At 43.8% G+C, this 23,880-nt stretch overlaps 1 long non-coding RNA gene across 1 annotated transcript in view; it reads right to left on the bottom strand.

The window, feature by feature from the left end:
- The window catches only part of LOC144109563 (uncharacterized), a 49,506-nt gene extending 44,370 nt beyond the window's left edge, over window positions 1-5,136 (bottom strand). Inside the window, exon 1 of the long non-coding RNA XR_013309618.1 lies at window positions 4,851-5,136. This is a non-coding gene — a long non-coding RNA (uncharacterized LOC144109563). The remainder of the gene's footprint in view (window positions 1-4,850) is intronic.
- Between the last annotated feature and the right edge of the window lie 18,744 nt (window positions 5,137-23,880).

The raw sequence follows: 23,880 nt of genomic DNA, 5'->3' as shown, positions 1-23,880 counted from the left end.
GAGTAATAATGAGATATTATACCTTTAACTGACTCTACAAACCGGCAACAAAAACTGACAGGGCAAAAGACGATGTAGTACTACTGCGCAAGTATCATGAAATACTCTGTCACTGCAGAACAAGGCAGCTGCCACTTTATATATCCGCAGCACTTCTCAATTTTTCTTACCTCATTCTAACATGCAGGACCAACAAGGTTTCAGCCCTTAATAGGTAGAAGGTGCGCTCCTAAAGAAATTGCTACTTTCAATGACGCGTCGTATATACCAGGAACTGTAACTATTCACTTATCCCTCTAAACCTGTATTCTATTAATAGCCTGGTACATATGCTAGCGTGTTAGCAAACATCCTTCCTCTAAATTGAGTTATATATTCATGTAAACTTACTGCGATGCGCTTATGCTTAGAACTGCTGATTACTTCTGCATTAATTCCGGGAGGTGCATCTTCCCACACATTTTATTTCCATAGTTCTGCTCATGGCCATGCGAGGCGAAAATGTACATTCCCAGCCACCTATTAAGTTTTCTTTTCAAACCTCTGCAATCCTTTTGCTTGGGTGGAGAAGTCGAAAATTTTCTAAGAAACGGCTCCATCCTAAGGTAGATAAGGGACGGCACAACGTCACGCTATGTAGGAAAAAAATTAACACGCCTAGATAAATGGCGGCGGCACTTAAGATGAGACCATTTAGTATTTGTTTTATTGCTTTTGTAGTTTTTAAAGATTTGCTTTTCTTCGTCTTTACGCAGTAATATAAATGACCATGGCCGCAGACACCCATTCAAATTGTTATGTGCATAGAAAAATGCAGTTAAAACAAATAGCCAACTCTTTCTTGCAGCCTTTAAGCTACATCAATACTCACATATGTACGATACAAGATGTCTTTTACTCCGGCTTCTATCTTTTTGCCGTACCTGATATCGTAAACAGTCCTTACCCTATAACTTAGGAAATTACCTTAACAGATATACAGCAAATATTATATGTATACAAGATATCTCAAAGAATCAGTTATTATCTGTCATTCGTAATTTTGAGTCTATTATGGCACCATTTCAAATAAGTTTGGTGTATTGTAATGTACGTTGTTCCTATTATTTATGCACATTTCTTTTGTTGTGTACGCGATCAGGGTATTGCTGTTGTCCTTTCTCTTTCTTTGTTTTGATGGGAATATTAAGTTTATATGAAGCCTGATGGTCGTGAAACACACTGCTGTCGACGTATTCTTGGGGCACTGGGTGCTATTTCAAGCTGCATTATGCAGCTTTTTGCCCAGTGTCCTCTTTTCCAACTCTAATGGATGTGGAGAAATAAACTTTAAATTTCAGTTCCAATCAGTGTAGCCCAACACGTGATTACAGCTCGATAAAATATAGCCTATGTGTCACAAATACACAGTATCTTTTTTTCTTTCAGAAGACTATGTCATGTTTTAATACAGTTTACACTCCTTTAGGAGCGCCCCTGAATGAAAATCAACGCTTCGTTCGCATTTTCGATCACGTGCTTTTAGCTTCTGGCAATAGATGGCACCACAGTGTTTTAAGGCTTTTGGGGATGGCAATAACGGTCGATTAAAACTTTCGTCTACGAAGTGTGCATCACTGTGCCGTAGCAGCGTTAGGCGTGAAAACTAAAATGGGTGCAACACTATGCTAAAATTATCTGAGATCTGTCCGGCGGGTGATATTTACATCACTTTTTGTTGCACCACTTTTGCCGACTTGCAATCGCCGTCGCGCTTTCTGATCATGGTTTCCAGAATCGGAATACATAAAAACGGGGAGGATGCACAGATTTAAAAATTATCGGGAAATATATGCCACACCGTTTGCAACAAAACCGTTGCGAATAAAGCAGTTTAGCCAGCAAGCTTTCCGCTATGCCGAACAAAAAATGGGTGCCTAAAATTTATTGTTCGGTATCTTGAAGTTCTTAACCGTTTTACGCCAACTAATTCTGTTCACAATTCTAAGGTTGCAAATTTGAAGTAAATCTTCTTAGCGCTCCGTAATGCGAGTTATAATCTGAACGTCCATTGTTGGGCTTTCATGTGTCCTTACAAGCAATGAGAGACAGAGTGATGAGCTCGATACTAGGATCAAATCTTAGTTTATTCAGTGCGTTTGCTTACTGTAGGGAAAGTTTGTTATATTTTGGCAGGACTGTCTGAAAATCTATTAGTGGGGGAAATAGCGTTGTGCACTATCTGTTCTGCAGTAGCCACGTCTGTAACAATTCGTTTTTGTCTTTTACTTGACTGTCTCTTGAATGCCAGAAGAGCAGATTTATGCGGCACAGACCCAAAAGTAAAATGTGTGTGCGGCCCGACCATGCACAGAGGTCCTGACGGAAACATGAGGTGCAAGTTGCCCAGTCAACTGGAATATGACAGATGCATGAAGCCGCGTTCACGGCGGAATAAAAATAAAGCCTATTTGTGAACGAATTCCACACTGTTCTTGCTTCCTCATACGAAGCAAAAAGATTTCTAACGAAGAGGAATACATATAAGAAGATACCCGATTTGATTTATTGTGCACAATGATACTTGCACATTAGCAATGCTCTGTTACTGGTTGTTTTGAATGCATAGTTGGCTTTTTCGCAAAACACTGACACGCACTATTTTTAGAGTTACGATTTTTTGAAAACCTTTATGCTTGATACGAAAAATATATTATTGCATAGCCTCCTTTTCATGTTCAGAAATTGGGCACATTGAGTCAGTATGCCCTTTTAAGAATATGGGTGCCCGAGCAATAGACAGAAAAGTCATATTTATTTCTCCTTAGTTTCTAGCCTTCAAGTGAATGCCCACTGTAGAAAACGTTTTTACAAGAAGCATGTTTTCAAGAAATATAAATAGGAGGTGCGGCTTCTTGAACAGAGCAAACAATCGATGGCGATTACAACCGTGACAATGCGGCAGTGTGCGTAACTGGGTCCCTTCTAATTGTTGCATCGCTTTTGCGTGCTGCTCGCAGGGATTTGTGGGTGACAGCCAGGCTTTGGTTATGAGTTCGCTAAAGACATGCTTTATTGCGTGCGAAGTTTTGCCGCATGCTTGAGCGTCTCTCCCCTGCAGTAAATTTTCAGACAGCGTCTAAAACGCGTTCTTCCTTTGTTCGACTCGCCGCGTATATTAGGGTTGCGGTCTCCCACGCGAGTTCAGTTCACAGGGCGCGAGGTTCTGCCAAACTGCATCTGTGCCTTCGCCGAACACGACTGATGTGGAACGTAGCCTCCAGCGGTTTCATGAGACAGTTTTTGCTGCTGCCACTGCGGAGGCGCGTAGGATTCCGAACTGTTCTTAGAATGTTACCCTCAATGGGACCACAAGAAACCTGAAAGCTGTAGTCGGGACCGTCTGTGGTGTGGCCGACCTGATAAAGGCGAAATTCTCGCGACATTTGCGCCGCGACCTATTAGCAAGGAGCATTCATGTCCCGATGTTTACAGTTAGTAAATAGCTCATGGAGCCTGAAAAACTTCAGCTTAGGTGCTATCATTCCAAACTCATATTCCTTGTGCTTTGCGCTGTATGCTGCAATGGCATTCCTTTCATGTCATTGTTGTACCTAGCTTGGTGTGCATTATCGAAATTATCTGCCTGTGGTGGCGACGCCCTAAGCGGTTGTGGAGAGCAGGACATCGCCACCTCTATACACACTCGATGGGAGGTGGCAACACCTCAGCAAAATCGCGCGTGATCACTCAAGCTTACTCAAGCAACATTTCGCGTACATACGAGCGATTTCAAACACGGAGTCAAAAAGACCCCGGCCCAATCCATTTCATGGAGTTAAACTGACTAACGCTGACAATCAAGTTGTGCTTCCTCCAAACCACGACTCATCCGCGGTCAACCACTGGATGCGACTTATGTCGGCGCCGTACTTGGGGAGTCACTCTTTTCGACTGACGACTCATATGGAATTACGCATTTTTACTCACGACTCGTTTCGGCGCACTGACTCCTGTCGACTCACAGCTCATTTCTTCTCACTTCCTCAAAGGAACTCACGAGTCTTTGGGACTCAATCACTCCTCATTGTGCCGGGAACTTTCTTGGGCCCGATTGGCACGCCCCCTAGTAGATTACTCTCAAAATATTCAACAAGAAACCGTGCGTAGTAGTGAGCACACCAGGGAACGAACGCTACTCTCTCACATTACTTGGACGGGGGCTTGCATGATCGCGTCTTTGTTCTTTTCGATAGGGTGTAAGCCTTGCCGACCGATACAATGCCCAAGGTGAGTGACGGAAGGCTGCCGGAACTTGCATCTGTCGATCCTGAGCTTTGCCCTGTGCTCTTTGAACCGTTCCAACACTTGTTTGAGTCGCTCTTACTTAACTTTGTCTTCTGACACCTTCACGACGTCAAGGTAGGCTTGTACGCCTTTTAGCGTGCTGAGTACAGCGTAAATCTTCCTTTGGAAAATAGCCGGTGCAGAAGACAAGCCAAACAGAGGTCGCTTGTAACGAAGGAGTCCGCGGTGGGTGTTAATGACCCAGAGTCCGCGCGACGCTTAGTCGAGAAGCACCTGGTTGTACGCCTCCTTCAAATCCAAAATGCGGAAGTATCAACTGCCATTTAAGCTTGCGAATATATCCTCAACAACAGTAAGTGGGTCATGCTCCGCATCAAATGTAGGGTTAAGCGTGACTTTATAGTCACTGTATATCCTTACGAGGCCGTCATTCTTCAGACCCGCTACAATGGGCGTTGCCCATTCTGAATGTTGCTTAGGTAGTAACACCCCTCTCGACACTAAACGATCAATTTCACGAGAGACGTTATGGCGAAGGGCGTAAGGAAGTGACCTCGGCTTACAGAATTCTGGTGTCGCCGTTTCCTTGGGCTTGTAGCTGGCTGGCACTCCACTGACGATTCCCTGGTCTCTCAAAAACACGTCCTCATACCTGACGCGCAGTCTGTTAACCAAGTGGTCGCTTGGCTTGTCTCTCGTTGTCGGATCCAGTGCACTCATGTCTTCAATCGGAGGACCCACACTGCCGAGCGCAGCAGTCAAATCGCGGCCACAGAGGCTTGGTCCCGAATAGTCAAGCACAGTAAGTGGACAAGCTACGGACGCATTGTTGTATCAAACCGAAAGTTCGAGTTCCCCAGACACCGGCGGTTTTCCCACGTAACATGACAACTGGAGTCTTGGCGATTTCAAGCGCGGCCACTTTTCGCGGTGTCTGTCGTAAACTTGCCGTGATATCATGAACAGCGGGCATCTAGCGTCCACTTCTATGTCCCCGAGCCAAATTGTGCGGAGCACGTGCGGTTCCGAGCCTTTTTTCTTCCGGAAGCTGAAGTCCACGCGTGTACACTGTGCAATTTCACGTCGTTTAACTGCCAGTGGCTTTTGCGCTCCCGTTGCGCCTTGCAGTGATCACATCTCTTGAGGCTCCGCCGCATTTCTTCGCAAGGTGACCACGTCGCTACAGCTAAAACTGCAGGCGTTATCATCATGCCTCGTGCTTCCGCATCGTGCGCGCTCTTGCGCCGCACCGCTGGTATGGTTATCTCGCGACGATCAGCGATGATGAGCTTGCATTCTGAGCACCGGCGGCAGTTCTGCACTCGTGTATTTTGCATCGCTGTCGGCTGCTTCTGCGGCAGTTGCCGTTACTTCGGCCTCCTCTAGCGTTGTCCTTTTTTGCCTGTAAATGCTTTCGTAGGTTAGTTGAGCGCACGCCGCCAACAATTCGGTCCCCTCAACATTAAGCTTAGCGCATTTCCAAAGCTGCAGTCGTGCGCTGCGCGCCGTATTCAACCAGGAATGTGTGAATAGGCTCCCCTTCTCGTTGGCAACGGGCGAACAATTGATAGCCTTCTACTGTCTCGTGGCGCTTTGGGTCGTAGTAGTAGTTCAAAACTGCGACTACTACGTCATAAGGGCCTGCCGCCTCAAACAGCGCTCGCTGTCTTTTTGGATCAGTAATGGCAGTGGCTGCAAGATATATGCTTCAACCCAAATCGTTTTCCCCTTATCTGTTGTGTCATCGAAGTTCGGGGACTGGACGCTGTTCATGGCTATCGTCGGTGCTTTACGATGCGGCAGCCCGTCGGCTTCAACTTTTACGGCAAAGGGGGTTTCCGAGCTCGTTGCTACTGCAGTAAAGCCCGCTCAAACTTCGCAGCAGCTTGAACGATGGTCAGCAGTGGACAATAACGTTTCTTGCCGAGAACCCCAATTGTATACCCTCGCGTATTGGGAGGGTTCCAAAAGGCGAGAGAGGCCGCGAGCGATAGGGAGTCAGGCCAAGAGGGGCGCGCGAGCAGCTGCTTTGCTGGCTACAGAAACCAAACTAAAACAACACCGTCATAAAAATTAATAGAAAAAGCTTGTGCAACGCTTAGCCTACTTTTAACAGTACACTGTGAATGCGCTAAAAATCCTTCCCGCGCAAATAGTTTTTTCTTTGAACAGGGAACTAAGCAGCAAGCTGGAGTTATATTCTTTTTTGTGCTTGAAGCAGAGGCTTATGTGTATTGTTCAAGTACTTTAACGAACGTCGGTAGGCAACGACACAGTCTCAGTCATCACGCGTGCTGTGTCGTAGCGTCAACATGTAGGTCACGAAAGGAAAGATATGGGTTATTATGCGCCACTTGTTCCTTGTACATACACGCTTTTTAAAGTGAAACTTATCCAACATCAAACGCCGAATACGAGAACCGCAAATTTCACTGTTCTCCTTTGCCTCCTGCCAACAGTTTTTAATGAATCCGCCCTTCTTCTTCTTCTTCTCCTCAAGTAATATGGCACATACCCACGTGGGGGGATTGGCCAAGGTATAGAGTAGAATGCCAAGGAAGCATTTGCGCGGGGAAGGAAACGTTACAAGACTGAATCAAGATAAAAAAAAATTGGAAAAATAAAATGAATTCAAGAGGTATGAGTCATCCGGAATAGAATCAATCTAGCCTTTTTTGGACATGCGAAAGAATTTTGTATATAGCTAACAAGATAATCGATTAGTTGCACTTATGTAATCGTGAAGGTAGCCGCATACACTGCTTAACGGGAATCCCTTGACACTCGCACCGAACGATAGAAGAACTGTAAGAGACAGAGGCAGTCCTAGTCTCGAAAGAGGAACCTCCAGATATTGCTTTCTCTGAACCGCGAACCGCCGGCAAGAGAAGAGAAAATGATCGATTGATTCAACTTGCCCACATGATACACAAAGGTTTGTCGCAACGAACCCGCACCTGCATAAGTACAAGTTTAAGTGAGGGATTCTACATCGCAGGAGCGTCATGGGCACTTCACAAAGCCTTGACTTACACCACCGGATATTCCATGGGTACTTTAGTTGTTGAAAGTCCACGGTATTGAGCAACGGATCACTCAAAGTGGCTGAAATATGTTGGAACCACTGGAAACGTGACGCTGCAAACAGAATGAGGTGAGGGACGGGATATATTACAGGTGCGCTGAGAGCTGACCTTGCCAATAAATCAGCCACCTCGTTAAAATAGACGCCTGAATGCCCAGGTACCCAGACGAAACGGATCTCGCGCACTGTGCTCGGAACAAAAAATCTAAGTGAACGAGTCAAGAAAGATTTTTCCGTATTTTGGAGAGAGACAATAACTGAAAGGCAGTCTGTGAGAATAAGAACCCGTGCGACATGTCTGGGAATTTTGAGAAGAGCCAAACCAATGGCCAAAAATTCTGTGAAGAATATAGGAGTATAATCAGGGATACGAACGGAGTAGCTCCAAGCTAGATCCTGCGAATATATGCCAATCGCCGCCTTCTCACAGCTGCCGGAGGCATCAGTGGAGAGAACAGTATGATGTGGAAAATTCTGTAGGTGTTCAGAAAGAAGACCATTTAGGGTATGTGCGGGCATATGCTTCGCATGGGACGGGAAAATAAAGTCGTAATAGAAGACGGGATCAGCCTGCGTGTCAGCAACTCGTTGCAAGGAGATCAGATCAACCTGAAGCGGAGCTAACAGATTCTGCGTGAACCTAACTTGCGGAAGCTGATAACGTGGCCAGTGATTAGTCAAAAAAGGTGTGGTTGGGATACAAAAATTGGAATACTAACGCCTGGGGCCGGGTCAAAAGACTTGAGGAAAGTACGCACTGTTAGAAGTTGGAAGCGGGAATAGAGGTTGGGGATACGGGCTACCAAATAAAGGACAGCGTTGAAAGCTGATTTTGGGAGCCCGAGGCATAGCCGTAGGGCACGCCTTTCCAGTAAGGCTAATGGCTGCAGCTTGTAGTTCGCGCTACCAGAGAACAAGGGGCAACCAAATTCCAGAATCGGTCTCATATAAGCCTTATAGAGCATCAGTAGCGTGTCACGACGCATGCCAAACTTTTTATTGCCAACTCGGGTCAAACGACCCAGTGCACGTTCCCCTTTAATAACATTATTCTTAATATGGTGTCGCCAGTCCAAATTTTGGTCATAAGTAACACCTAGGTATTTAACCGACTCCACCTGCGGAATTGGAGTGGAGCGGTAGGCTAGCGAGATGTACATAGGAGCGTCGGGTGGAAATACCAGCACGCCACATTTGCTGACATTAAGAGATAAATTGATTTGGTCCAACCAGACTTCAAGAGCATTCAGATATGCCTGCAAATACCCGTAGAGCACATGAATATCCTTTGCTGATGCGAAAAAAGCTATATCACCTGCGTATACATAAACTGTAACGTTAGGATGAATGGGGATGTCCCGAACTAATATGTTGAAAAGCAGCGGAGAAAGAACAGAGCCTTGTGGCACACATCTTGATTGACCATAGGTATTAGAACAAAAAGATCCGTCTGTACAGAAGAAAAATCTATCTTTTAGAAATTCACAAATCCAGGCGTAGAGGTAATGCGGTGGTTGTAGTTGAGCAAGCTTGTTAATGAGGACTGTGTGCTCCACGCTGTCATAGGCCTTCGCAACGTCAAGCGTCACCAAGGCCGAAACTTCTCTCTGGCGCATTGAGAGTCGTATTCGGCTCTCGAGATCCACATGCACGGACCATATGGAACAACCGCGACGAAAGCCAATCTGTGCGGGCCTGAGGCCGTTAATATGATGAACATGCTTTGTGAGGCGACTGTGTACTACTCTTTCTATTAGCTTTACTAAATTTGAGGTTAAAGCAATCGGCCGAATATTGTCTAATTGAAATCCATTGTCTGCATTTTTTAAAAGTAAAATTATTTTCGCAATTTTCTAACTGTGAGGAATCCAAGAGGTTTCCAATGACGCATTTACAATATCTAGAAGGTGAGTTGGAAAGTCGTGCGCTAAAATCTTTAACATGCCCAGAGTAATCCCGTCAGATCCCGGAGCAGCAGAGTGCATCGAGGAAACAATTTGCAGGAGCTCCGACACGTCGACCTCAGCATAGTCCGAGCTGGGGGTGAGAGTGTGCAAAGGTTCTGCTTTCTGTACCTAGAAACGTAAGGCCAGCCCCTGCGCGATGCGTTCAAGGTTTTGCTTAGCCTCCTGCGGAGACATTACCATTGACCTTATGCGATTGGAGGCCGGAGAGCTGTTATTCTGCGCCATGAATCTATAGAGAGCCTTCTTATTCTGGGGTTTTGAGATATACGTGTTTAAATTTTGATTATAATCCTCCTTTGCCTTTTTAACAGTTCTTTTCAAACATGCAGAGAAGAACTTATAATTTATCCAATTAGCTGGGCTCTGATTATAGGAAAGGCTTTTCCAGGCTGCTTTTCTACGATGATAAGCTTTCTCACACTCCTCCGTCCACCAAGGAGACGGCTGTCTGGCAGGAGCAGTAGTGCACACCGAGAATACAGAGCTCTCAGCAGCATCTTGCAGAAAGGTAATTGTCCGCTGAGCTCTTTGTGCTCGACCTGAGCTAACTATGGAGGGGAGTGAGGCAGATATCAATTTTTTGTACATAATGTGGTTTACAAATTTCATGGTTGCACCACCTTTTCTGATAGGCGAGGATATAATAGAAAAGGTTATTGGAAAGTGGTCACTTGGGAGTGATGCTGGCGTAGCCGCCGAAACATGTGATTCAGTAGGCAGAGATTGGCCAGCAACAAGTTGAGATAGAGCCTCGGTGAAACTGCCCAGAATTCGCTCGACCACCACAGAAAGAGCCTGTTCTACTGAGGACACTATTGAAGTAGTCAAACTTGACGGTATATCAGCAACAGATCTTCGCGCACGGCTGGCATATGTATTATCCCTCCGATCCAGAAGTGCATAAGCATCTGCTCTCGAACATCGTTTCGCTTGAATGATATCGAGCAGGCTTTGTTCGTCGGCTCGTTTCGAGCAGTTGACATCATCAGCTGAGTGGTTGCCCTTGCATAGGCAACACTGGGGCTGATCAGAGGCGCAGCTGTCATCTGAACGCCCTTCTCCACAAACCCGCAGCGGGTCGCTGACTTACACGCTTTACCACTGTGACCGAAACGCCAACAGTTGTTGCACTGAAGAGGACGGGGCTGCAGAGGGTCCACACGATACACTATCGGCCAAACCTTGAGTTCAGAAGGACAGGAGGAACCAGCAAACATAGTGATAACTGACTCTGTCGCAACACGCACACCATTGAATTCTCTACTGCACCGGTAGACAGAAAGAACCCCCACACCTGCATCCTGAAACTCCTTCAGTATATCCTGCGGGGAAGATGCTGGGTCCACTCCACGAACAATACCTTTGGAACATGCGAGCTGTTCCGGGATGAAGGCTTTAACCGCTAATGACTGAAAACTTTTGCACTGGAGCAGGTCCGTAACACAATCAATGTCAGCGGACCTGCAAACAATGCCTCTCTGGCCGAACGGTCGCACCTCAGAGATCTGGAGGCAGTGGGTAGTGAGAGATCTTAGCTCCTGCTGAAGGACCTTGGGGCTTTTCATCTTGATCGTTCCCTCACCGATCGGCACGAGAGACACAGGGATGATGTCAATTCCATTTTTACGAAAATTTTCTAGCGGCAAGCTTTGGGTGGGCAAGCTGGCAAACCAGGTTGCCGACCCTCCACCCGGGGAGGTCAGCGACATACCTGAGTCAAACGCACCCTCAAATGCACATTAACCTGGCCTACAGACCTAACCTGAGACCTGGCCAAATCTCCCACACAGAACGGCCTCACCAGAGATGACCACGTAGGCACCACCAAGACACCACAGTTGAGCTCGAAGCCAAGCACCAGCAAGAACACGTCAGCACCGTCCAACACCTCCGTGTACCTCCCTTTCGTGTAATCCGCCCTATCCCAGCAAACTTCATCTCATCCTCCCGCCTACCTTTCTGCCAGCTTCTGCAACACATGCATTTTTTTGCAACTTCCTGCGTTACCTTTCAGAACCAGCGGTCATCTTGTTTTCGCATTACTTGTCTTGCCGAAGCCCATTTCTTCCTCTTAATTCGCACTAGGACGTCATTAACATGTTTTTGAGCATTGACCCACTCTGCCGTCTTTCAGGCATTTAACGTTACACCTATAATTTTTCTTTCCATTGCTTGTTCTGCTAAAATTGCAAAGTCCGATAAATACGTATTCTAGATTGATGGTGTACTGTTAATTATGTTTGCTGTAGTTCCGTTTGCATATACTTAGTTTCTAGCTAATTAAAGGATTTTATTGTTAGTCAGCGCTTATCCTGTCTTCTTTTTTTTCCATGTCTGTTTCTTTTCGAGCTGTTTTTGGAAATCATCACGCTTGCAAAATATGATACTAGCAAACGTCCTGCAGTACTGCACTTGGCAAGTACGGCTCGTTTAGAAAGTTCCAAGTAGCTGGAGCATGTGCTTATAACAAAGGCCTATATGCTATGCGACGTCAGTGCACGTGAAACAGCACGAAGTGCTCAAAATTTATACCATGCCCTCCCCTACGGCTCCACTACTCCCCTTCAATGGTTGGACGTCCGGAACTACTAGACGTAAACAGAAAATTAGAGAAACAAAGAAAAGGATGACGCTCGCAGCTCAGTCGGCGTTTGGTCGCTGGAAAATCATCTGGCGATAAGTTGGTTAAGCCAGCAGCAGATTGCATGATGCTAGTGAGGCGTGTGAAAGAAGAGAGGGTTTGCCTTCGAGGAACCTAAGTGATGATGGCTGTTCGAAGTGTTTGCAATCCACGGAGTCCCGAATACAGGAATAAGTGGGTTGTCAGAGCGTTAGAAGACACGGACGTTGGTGTACTGCCTTGTAGTACGTAGCTATGACATAAATGGAGATTGTACAGTAAAGTTGCACGATATGACGTTACCATTTCGCCTCGCGCAGCGGCAGCAATTGGTTCTCTCGGTGTTCCTGCCCAGTGCCTTCGGGACCAGGAAGCCATGCGAAGGGTTCGCGCAGATTAAACACTGCGGGCTGCGGAGTCTGAGTATTCTTTACGGCATCAGCAAGACTCTTGTGCTGTAAGCGTCAAAAGAAACGCGATCGACACAGCTAAGACGGGAACAGAAAACGATAATTTTACATTTCAGGGACAGTGAAAACTAGAGCACTTTCTTCTCACTTCGATGGGATGCAGATCACGGCACCTTGTTTGCGTTCATTTACTAAGAGCAAACAATTTTTAATCCTAGTGTTCGGGTTATAGTTATTGTGTTCTCGTTTGATTTCACGAGGTTATCACGTGCGCTGCCGGCGGCAAAACAAAGTGAACGTCGGAAGCGAAATAGCAAAGAACAGACTAGTGTAGCAATATAGCTTCCTTCAGATTCTGGATTTAGGTACAACATTCTAAGGATTGCTTAAATCTAGACACCTAGCTTTAACGAGAAGGTTCTCGCCCAGTTAGTCGAGCGTCGGCAGTTAGATACGTATTTGAACATTATACATTCGGACACGTCTTTCTACATTGCACTTTGGGACAGGTACAAGTGCACTGGCAGTGCGCTGGAATGGAAGGAAATGAAAAAACGAGTGGCACGAGCTCGGACAAAAATTATAAATTGAACACAACCACACTATGCTGCCTTGTCGCGAAACTCAGCGAATGCAAATTTAGACACTTTTGTGTCCAAACGCAATACTTTGAAAGTAGAGACAGGCCTAGGCGGGTGGAATAGAGACACACTCTTTACGATGCGTTACTATCAAATATTTATTTCCGAATACGACAACCAATTAGATATGTGGGACAGCTGGGGCGGTTCCTCAATTAGAGGCGAGCTGGAGGAAACATCCGAGCAGGCAGCGTATCCGTCATATGTAGAATTCCACTGAGGCCAATGCAAATGCACTCCACTATTCAAGAACGCGAAGCAAAAGACAGAAGAAAACGGCAAATCATTGAGGAGTTTTGCCATGAACGTAGCCCTGAGAAAACCTGCGTCAACGCGCATTCGGTCACCTTAGGGAAAAAGATATCTGAAATTTACAGCGATAGCTGTTAGGTGCCCGTCCCTGGCTTTCTCGTCGCCGTCGCTGTCGTCGCCGTCGGCGTAAACGGGAGGTGTGTTAATGATAAGTTATAGCATAGCCCGATCCGCTACCGTGATCCGCTACCGCCGGGCACCGCTGGGTAAACGCTGATTGGTCCCAACCCGGCTCGCGCGAACGCAGCTGACGGGCACGTGGCGCCATCTGGCATCCATAGGGCGATCTGCGCATGCGCAGTGGCACCTCGTGGTAGCGGATCACAGTAACGGAACGCGGATCGCGCTATGCTACAACTCTCTAATGTCACGGTTCACCTGGGCCGTATAAGCCTACGTTTGGCTCTGTTTGGATGAGCCGCCTGCCAGTGCAGAGGTGCATCACTTGACGACTTCAGCAGTGCGCCGGAATATATTGCTATACGGACGCTGGGAGGACGACGAAGTGTGGTGCATGCCCGAAACTAAACGCCTAAACAGCTATCGCTGACATCCTGTTACACAATCGTAACCGTCCTCTTAGACTTTTCATGAAAGCAAAACCTTACGCGGCAGATACGCGCCCGTGTTCATTGTTTCCCCCTTTTCCCCCACTAAGCCACGGGCTCCATTCTCTGCAGTTTCAAGCAACCGCTTTGAACGGAAGTCATGGCTATGTCGCTTTCCTGACGCATAAGGAACATAGAGAGGCTCTCCTTTTTTTCAAGGAAAACAGGCTACTAAAATCATGGACTGGAAGATGGCCGCTACGGAACCTAAAATACGAGGCTTCGCCACCTGGGAAACCAGAGGAAGGCTGCAAGCTCAGATACGCCAAAAGAAGAGAGTTTACGGTACCACCTATTCCCAATAGCATGAATCTGAAACACCAACAAGGAAGAAAAGAGGCCCGCTTGAAAGCAATAGAGAAAGATGTAATCGAGGCGGAGGAGGCCATACTGCACACACATGCAGGAAAATGCAGAGGCATCGTTGCCAAACTGGCAATGGTTGTGGCGAAGAAAGTCAAAGAACACATATCCAATGATCCTCGACAAAAGCATTTTTGAACGGGAAAGAGTTTATGGGCGCAATTTTTCACACATCGTACAATTTCACCCTAACAATCTATATAAAAGCATATCTCCCTTTGGCAGGCTTGAGTTTTTTTTGCTCTTAACGTTTTTGTTATCGTCAAAAGCGTTTCCTATTTTGTTCTCTATAGCAGTCTTAACTGCTCGGTTCGAGTTATGGAAAGACTACAAAAGAAAGGTTTTGCCACATATCAGAATAATGGACCAATACCTTCAATATTTATACACTAGTACCTACGGTACAGTTTTCTAATATTCAAAATATTTTTGTGTGTGGATATTGGGCATGTCAAACTGACCAAATTCAAGTGGTAGAAATTGCAATCGCACTAGCAATCAAAGAGGCAAACCGAATTGGCTTAGAAACAACAACCTACGACTCCCAAACTGCTTGCATAGCATTCCAGGAACGGGAGATTATCAGAGCAGCCTGCCGCATTGTGCAAATAAACTACAAGGCATCGCTGGAAGACGCAAAATTTTATGAACACCGGCACACATGGGTTCGGCAGGAAATGATGAAACTGCGCCCTTGCGCCAGCTCCGTTACTGCGCACGTTGAAGAACCCCAGTAGGTCCAAATTCCGGAGCCCTTCACTACAGCGTCCCTCATAGCCTGAGTCATTTTTAGACGCTAAACCGTTAAACTAATTAAACAAATCAACGTGCTTTCTATCGTAACTGCCTGCATGAATAGGAATCCACCAACCAGCATGCACTGATAGAGGTTCAAATTTATCCATAGTAGACCTCATTGCTCTAATTTCTGATGGCAGGAAAAGTTCCTGTATAAAAATTAACCTGTCATTCGGGCGTCACCAGCATTCTTTTTATTGGAATTGCGAATGTTCCAAAAATGCATAATGGAAGAAATGCGCTTACTGTTTAAATTCAGCTATATTATTACCACGGTTATTTTAGGAAGCATTTGTGATTTTTTTTAATTTTCAGTTAAAATTCTTGTATTAGAAACATTGCTTGATAGTGCGGTGGTTAAAAAATTTAAAAGTTAAAAAGGCACTCTATGAATCAAGCGGCTCACTGAAAACAATTAATCTTGATTTTTATTATTGTTTTTTGCACTTTGACGCCCACTGCCCTTCTCTAATGTGTGAACACCAGACGCGTGGGGAATCAAATAAACAAATAAGGAATTTTTCTTTCAAGTACAGTGTCACACAAGGCTATCAATGAAAAGTTCTCAACTTTGCAGGGCCACAGTTCACAACAGTTGCACACACTCTGAGCCTAACGTGCCCTGCATTAAAGCAGACACAAATCGACGCCTCGTAAAATGGACTTTCGGCCTGAGCGAATTAGATTTTAAGGTTTTTCATTCCCAAAGCAATGAGAACAATTGGCTGGCTATACGATCTTTGCTTCCTTGTTTCTCTCTTTTTTTATTTATTTCTTCCGTGCTTTCTTTCTTTATTTCATTTATTTTCATTTTACATAATGAAGGAGGCCGAGATAAAAGCTGCTACAGTGAAGCTTGAGAGGCCCTCCATCCCTTTTACACGTGGCAGCGCGAAGAAGCACTATATACGAAACACAACATACACAGGTCACCTCTCCCGGAAAAACAGTCATCCAGTTATACTTAGGAGGTAAGATGGAAAAGAACTGTTACAACGCACTACATAATCGGCCTAATGTACAAGAACTCAAAGAGGTCTTAAAATGTGAGGGGCTAATATTTGCGACATTGATGCCATTTCAATTAAGGAAATTTAATAACCGCGGTAAATTGTTCTCAAGAATTTGTTTACCGTATGTTGTCCCGTGTGTTTAACCTCCAACTTTTCTGAGTGGCGTATACTGCAAGCGGGTACATTTAGACGTAAATTAGTGATGTCAAGTAAAGTTAAATTATATTTTTTCTACTAAAATAGAATTCGCTCAGGAGTCGACATGTGTAAATATCTCGATTTTTTTTAACGTTATATCTCCAAAGAGAAGGTGACTACGTTCAGTGCAGAATGCATTGGCAATAATGCGTAAAGCCCTTTTCTACATGGTGAAAAAATATAAGACCTGGTTCAGTTGCTGTACTCTATGCCAAAAGCGATAATTATTGTGCCATGCAAACAGTGCATTAGATAGTTTAACTGATGGTTTATAAGGGGCTAACGTCACAAAGCGACTCAAGTGGTCAGGTACGCAGTAGTGAATGGCTCCGTAAATTCCGACCAACTGGGGATGTTTAAGGAACACAGACATCACACAACACACGGGCCTCCGAAATTTCGCCTCCATACAAATTTGGCTGTCGCGGCCGGGATAGAACTCTCGTTTTTTGGGCCAGCAGTCGAGCATGCATAACCACTGAGCCACCGAAGCGGTGGAAGTAGTTTAACTGAATTATAAAAAATATATCTATTGTGATTCAACATAACAACTGTAGTTCTGAGCTTCTTCAGGACTGAATGGGCGTGGTCATCCCATAGTAAGTGGTTCGGGAAGGTTACACCAAAAATTTTAAACCTATTTACAACCTCAATATGCGCAGACTCGTACGTTGTAATAAGCCTCTCGGGGATTTCTCTACCGTGAGCACGAAAAAACATTGCTTTGTTTTTATAGCAGTTTACATGCAGACCGCCGTTTTTAGACCCAACAGAAGGCACTTCAAGAAGTTCATTTGCGCTTCTTTTTGAATCTGTGTAACTAGAGGACAATAGAAAAATAGTCGTGTTATCAGCATATACATTATAAATTTTGCTTTTTGGTAAATACGTACTAAATCATTAATATAAATGTTTAAAAGTAACGCACCAGAACACTTCCCTGTGTTACACCTGTAATTATTTTCCCTGGTTTGCGACCTGACTTCAGTTACTGAGACAAATTGGTGCCCGCTTTGTAAATAAGAAGATAGTAACACAAGAGGTGTGCCCCTGATGCTTTCCATTCTAGTTTACTGAGAAGGATACTGTGAGTGATGTTGTCCAAAGCCTGCGTGTAATCAACAAAGATGCCAGTAGTAAGCAGTTTATTTTCGAAGTTTTTTAATAAGTATTCTTTCTGAAGAAAAGGTGCCAGTTGTGTCGACTTATTTTTTTGATAGCCATACTGTGCTTCAGTTTTGAGCTGATGATTGCTGTAAAATAACAACATCCGAGTGAGGATGATTTTTACTCCTTTTGACAAAACTGGGAGGATCGATATTGGGTGGTAGTTTATGTTCTGCCTGTCACCTTTGCTAAAAATGACTATTACTCTTGCAGTTTTCTCGCATTATCTCGGGAAGAAGGCCACAAATATATGCACAAGTTGTAAATGGGAGCAATTTCCTGTACTAAATAAATAATAGGGCATATTTTGAGGTCATTAACGTCGCACCTACGCGCATTTTTAAAGCTTAAGTAAAGGTAACACACCTCAGCAACATTAGTTGGCGGGAAAAAGCTGGAGTGCTATTTCTCAGCTCTGAGATATCGTTGCCGAAGCATGGATTTAAAACAGAGTCTTTCACTGTAAAGTATTGGTTATATGCATCAGCTAACTCTTGGTCTTTCACTGGGCGTCCATTTAATAAAATTTCTCTTGGTGGACGTTTCTTTTGTTTTCGTCCCGTAAGGGCGTTTATCTTTTTCCAGAGTTTATTTCTTTGCCCAAAGCAAGACACGAACGCGCGAACATAATAAGCGTTTCTTGCTTTTCTTAAGTCTTTAGTTAATTTGTTTCTTTGGGACTTAAAGGAATAAAGATGTAGTGGTTCTCGAGTTTTTAAGAATTACCCATACATGCGGTCTCGTTATCTAATTTTTCCTAAAAGCTGTTCGGTTACCCAAGGTTTCCGGATGTTTTTATTCATTTTCCTCTCTTTCAACACCTCTTCAATCTTAGTAACAAAACTATCATAGCCACTTTCTGGTGTAGTTTGTGAATAAACCAAATGCCACAGATTCCTTGCATCTCTGTTTGAAATGCTTTTAAAGAGATTTCAGTAATGGTTTGGCAGGTTATAAATGGTTTCTTCACATTCCATGTGCTTTCTTCTACTTTCGCACAAAAACATATTGACATACGGCCACTTATCAGCAACTTAGGACAGCACTTCAGATACATGACAGGTCATAATTTCTGACTAAAAGCTCGATCAATGTTGCTGATGTAGGGGCCGCTCTTGTTTCTGGTTTTTAATAATTGCGTGGCCTTAAGATGTAAGTAATCGTTCAATGTCTGCTGCTTTGCGACTGGCAGCAGAGTGCCCTTTTATCTTCAACTTCTATGAACCTCTTCAGTGGCACATCTGCATCGGAGTAGTGATGAGCAATAGTAGACTATGTGAAAACCAGAAAGTATCCATACAGTCAACAACTACAAAAATATGTAGAAAAAACTCAGAATTTGTTCCCAGAGGTACCATTCAGGTTTACGATAAAGGTAACAGAAAGGCTCCCGATGTACTTGGTGTCTTGAGGAATGTCGCCTTCAGGAACTTGCAATTTATACACGTCTTTCACAGTATCTAGACAAAAACTATGTTATCTCCAAGCAACGGTACGGTTTAAAAAAACAACACAGGGCTTTTTACTTGAAATAAAGAAAAGCTACTTGATAACATAGAAAATAAACTGTTAACAGTTGGCATATACTTTTACACCAGGAAAGCGTCTAATTCGTTCACCCATAAAATATTACAGAAAAAAGGCCGTGCTACGGTATATGTGGCGTTTTTTAACTTTATTTACTAGCTACCTTGACAACTGACTGCAAGCAACTATCATAAATGGTATTTCATCTGAGACCGGTCAGATTGTGTCTGGTGTGCCATAGGCCTCATTTCTGTGGCCGACGTTGTTTTTATTGTACATTACTGATATCGTTAACATTTGTATAGCAGATAACTTTGTAATCTATGCAGGCGATACTAACTTAATTTTTTCAGGGCCAGATTTTGCAAGCAGCCTCCAACAGTTAGTTATCCCAATTATCAGTTCGATTAAAATCAAATAGAACTAAATCTCAGGAAAACAAAGTACACATTGTTCAGAGAAAACTATAAGGAAATTCCGAGCAGCTTCCGAATTTACTTCGAACAAATCCCGATAACTCGTGTCAGGTCTACAATGTTCTTTGCAGATATTTCTGAAAAGCATTTATTCTGGACAGAACACATAGATTGCGTCGGCTATAAAAAGGCTCGCTCTGTTGGTATCTTAAACAAATTTCGCACAATATTACCTCGAAAGTACCATTACAAAATTTATTTCTATCTAGTGATTTTTCATGCACAATATTGTTTGCTGGTCTGGGGAACGACCACCTCAAGCAACCTTGTGAAAGTACTGATTCTAGAAAAAAGAGCTGTACGAGCGATTGATAGTTTACATCGCTGTGAGACCACGGGACCTTCCTTTCTCAATCATAGAGTGCTTACCATCATGGCGGCTTACTATGAGAAACTTGCTATTTATGTTAGAAACCTCATGAAAGAAAACGAGAAGACTTTTGAGGCCACATATTTAATTGCCCAAACAGCATACTGTTTTAGGTACCCCCAATATCATGCATCCAAATTTCGTGCAAACTACGGTTCCAAATACTAACGCACACAATTCCTCACACATTAAACACCTACCCTTACTTAACTGAAATGTGGCTACAAAATCTGTCCGAGGCCAGATATAGGAAAACTGTTCACGAATATTTCTGTTATAGGTGCTGTCTTCTAGATCTAACCAGGTTAGTTGTGTTGTGCTTAGCATTTTGCATGACTGATTTTATTGTTTCGTAGTCGCTATATCCGCTACATTGTACATTGTGTTACTTTTAAAAATTTTTGTACCGTTGCCAAGTGCCACTTTGTTTTATTTTACACAGGGAGGGCAGGCCTCTGTCAGGCGCTTCTAGACGCCTTGTGCTTGCTCTCCCTCGATTTGCACTCTGTGCACTGTCAAAACGAAAAAAACACCATAAATCAAATCAAATGTGTGACTGGCATACAGGACACATTGGATACAAAGTGCAGTCTAAACCATATTCAAGGAAGGAGTGGTGTTCAAAAATGCAATGTCAACTGAGGAACTATGCTGTCTCTCGGGAAACTTGCCATACGGGGAACAGAAAGATCACAATTATGAAGGTATTTCTGCAACCTAGAGATTTTCCAATAAATAGAAACAAGTGAAATCACTTGGATGACGACGGCACGTGCGACGAAAATGAAGATTACCAGCATGTACACGTGTACTTCTCAAATTAAACACGTTATATCGCGGCCGTCGCGGTGCACTGCAATCTACGATGCAGACCACATTTTTGAACATAGGAATACTAAAGTTCGAGATCCCTAACTTAGCTTGACATTATAGCACAGCCTTACAGTAGCTCAGTTCAAGATTTACCCTTCACTGCTGCGGAGATTCAAGCTGTAATCAATTCGATCGCTGTGACGTTTTCTCCTGGCCCTGATCTAATCTCTCCTCGGGTTGTTCGCGCCTTGTTTAATGCTCATCCCTTGTTTTACCTCTCTATTTTTAATTCTGCTTTGCATTTGGTTTACTTTCCTCAGAATTGGAGAGTTGGAAGGATTATTTTTATTCTCAAAGCGAATAGACCAGCGCACCTTCCCAATTCTTGCCGGCTATCTGCATTAATTCGACTTTAGAAAAACTGCTCGAACGTTTGTTGTATGGTAGGGTGTACTATTTCCTGTTCCAGAATAATCTACTGCACAAAAATGAGTATGGTTTCACGCATGGCCGTAGTTCTGTTCAGGCTCTCTATCGTTTGCGGCAGTTAATATTTACATATCAGCAACAAAAACTTCCTGTGGTTCTCATTTCTCTGGACTTCAGAGGTGCATTTGATAGTGTTTGGCACCCTTTGGCTTTAATTTTTTTTAAGACAACATCGTTGTCCATTAAATTTATATTCCCTCTTGGCTTTTTTCTTAGATAACCGATCTTTGACCTATCAATCTCCTTCTTGTGCTATTTCTGTGCCTGATTCGGTCGGTAGTCCACAAGGTTCGCCTCTTTCACCTTTGCTTTGGAACATTTTAATTTATGACCTCTTAAATCTCCCTGTCTCCTCACCTATCCACATTCAGGCATATGCTGATGACACTATTATCATTGTCCCTGGAAAGACTAGCTGCGAGTTGTCAACATTGGATCCAAATATTTTAACATTATTCCAAAACTGGTGTGGCAAGTATCGGGTTCACTTAAACACTCAAAAGTTTTCTTATGTTGTTTTTGACTCCCAGCTAAGCTTTATTCCTCATGCTAATCATTTGCAAGAGAAAATTCTTGCATATACGACCAAGCTCCTTAATTGGTTCCGTTTCCATTTTCGTGTTTCTCCATCGCATATCATCAGGTTATTCTTCCTACAATCACCTATTCCGTCCCAGCTTGGTGGTTCCATTGTCCGCCTTCCAGACTTAGAGATCGTGTCTTATCATTGGAACGCATTCCGCTTCTTGCTCTAACTGGTGCCTACATTACTACGAGAACTGTTGCTCTTTATGTCCTTGCATTGCCTTGCATCTTCTTACATTGCCTATTTATCTGGACCAATTATGTGCAGAGTTTATGCTTTTTAAATTACGGCAACACATTGTCTATGGCAAGGCATATTATAACCCGTTTGAAAATCATCCTGTACTTAATAACTGGCGTGACCATCCCTCATTGAAATATAAATTTCCTTTTGCTCATCTTAGTTATCAGGAAGCCTTGGCTTTTTCGTGTCAACGCGCATTGCATATTTACACAGACGGGTCATTCACTCATCACAGTGCTGGCGCTGCTTTTGTTGTTCTTAGCTCTACACAAAATATTTTATACGTTCATCGCATATTCTTAGAACCACCTTCAAGTGTCTATGCCGCTGAGCTTGTAGCATTCCATTCTGCTGTTGCGTTTGCTATTATTAGCCCTCCTTCTATGCCAGTTCATTTCTACACTGATTCTCTATCTGCTTTCTGCCCTGTCTTCAGTTACTTCATTTAACCCGACAATTATTTCCATTAAGAAAGACCTCTATCGTTTGTCTTCTCTTGCCTCATTTCTTTTATTTCACAACCAGGGTCACTCCGGAATGTATGGAAATGAGTTAGCTGACCAGGCTGCTGGTAGTGCTGGGCGATATGGCCATTTCCACACTTCTATCCTTTCACGACGTTGCGTGCGTTCCCGTTTGCGCCTTTCTTCACTTCTTTTATGGCGAACTTATTGGCAAGAAAATAATGGCGGCACAGAATTATTTAACTGGATCCCCGATACGCTCAATATTCCTTCCATTCGTCTACATAGGAGTCTTCTTATTACTTTACTCACTGGGCCTGATCGATTCCCATTCTACTTAAAAAAAATTGGCTTATCTCCTTCTTCAATTTGCTCATGCGGTGTTTTCTGCGAAGATGTCAGTCATTACTTCCGGAATTGCTCCCTTACTGCTCCTTTAGTTTCCCGTTTAAAGTCTCTCTACTCATCTGACACTACACTGTCTACTTACCTTTCTCCTTTGAATAACCCTGCTGCTTGTGCTGTTCTGATTCAAATGGTTCATCTCATCAGCAGCACAATTCCTACACATTCCCGGTGGGAACCTTCGTCACTATCATTTTTGCTGCATAAGCTCTGTACAGAGAAGTGCTCTGTGTTCCTTTGCTGAACAAGGATGCATATCTCTGTGGTCTGACACTGTGTTTGGACCAACTGTGCCTGTGATTTTAAATGTGCTGACATTTTCTGTGACTTAATCAGTGCTTCTGACTGTCTGTGGTGTCTGGACCAACTGTGCCTGTGACTTTATCTGTGCTGACAGTATCTTTGACTTACTTTATCTGTGCTTCTGACTATCTGTGGTGTCTGGACCAACTGTGCCTGTGACTTTATCTGTGCTGACATTCTCTGTGACATTATTTGTGCTTCTGTCTGTTCTGTGCCTGGGGGTTTTATGTTTGTTGTTTCGATTTTCCTGCTTTTCTCTTTAAATTAAGTTTTTTGAGCGTTTAGCCATTTTTCTTTTTAATTGGCTTTAAGCCCGGTAAAGCGTTGCTGTTCCGGGCTCCCTCTCTCTTTCATTTTGCATTTTTTTGCATTTTTCTGAGAGGACCAATAAAAGGAGAAAGGTGCCACATACCCTGTCAAGCCCGGATAGAGGATTTGTTTCACGGTCATCAGCTTCTAGATTGTTTATGTTGAAATAAAATGAAATTTATTATGACGGATGCAGCCACAGGGCTCATCAACAGGAATAGAGCAGCCCTCCATTACCTTCTTGGCATCACTCATGACACTCAGTCACCATAAAAGCATTTTGGTAGAGTGAGTAATCGCAGTATAGAAGATCAAACTGCTAATCATTTTAGAGGCACGCTTCGATGAGTACAAGATGCTTTAAGAAGCTTTCCTCATTAAACGTCCCGAAGAACAGGTCTACACAATGCACACAATTCCTACTCC

Source organism: Amblyomma americanum, chromosome 11 (assembly GCF_052857255.1).
Source record: "Amblyomma americanum isolate KBUSLIRL-KWMA chromosome 11, ASM5285725v1, whole genome shotgun sequence".
Taxonomy (NCBI): Eukaryota; Metazoa; Arthropoda; class Arachnida; order Ixodida; family Ixodidae; genus Amblyomma; species Amblyomma americanum.
Note: the sequence above shows the minus strand (reverse complement) of the source record. Positions and strands in the feature narration are given on the sequence as shown.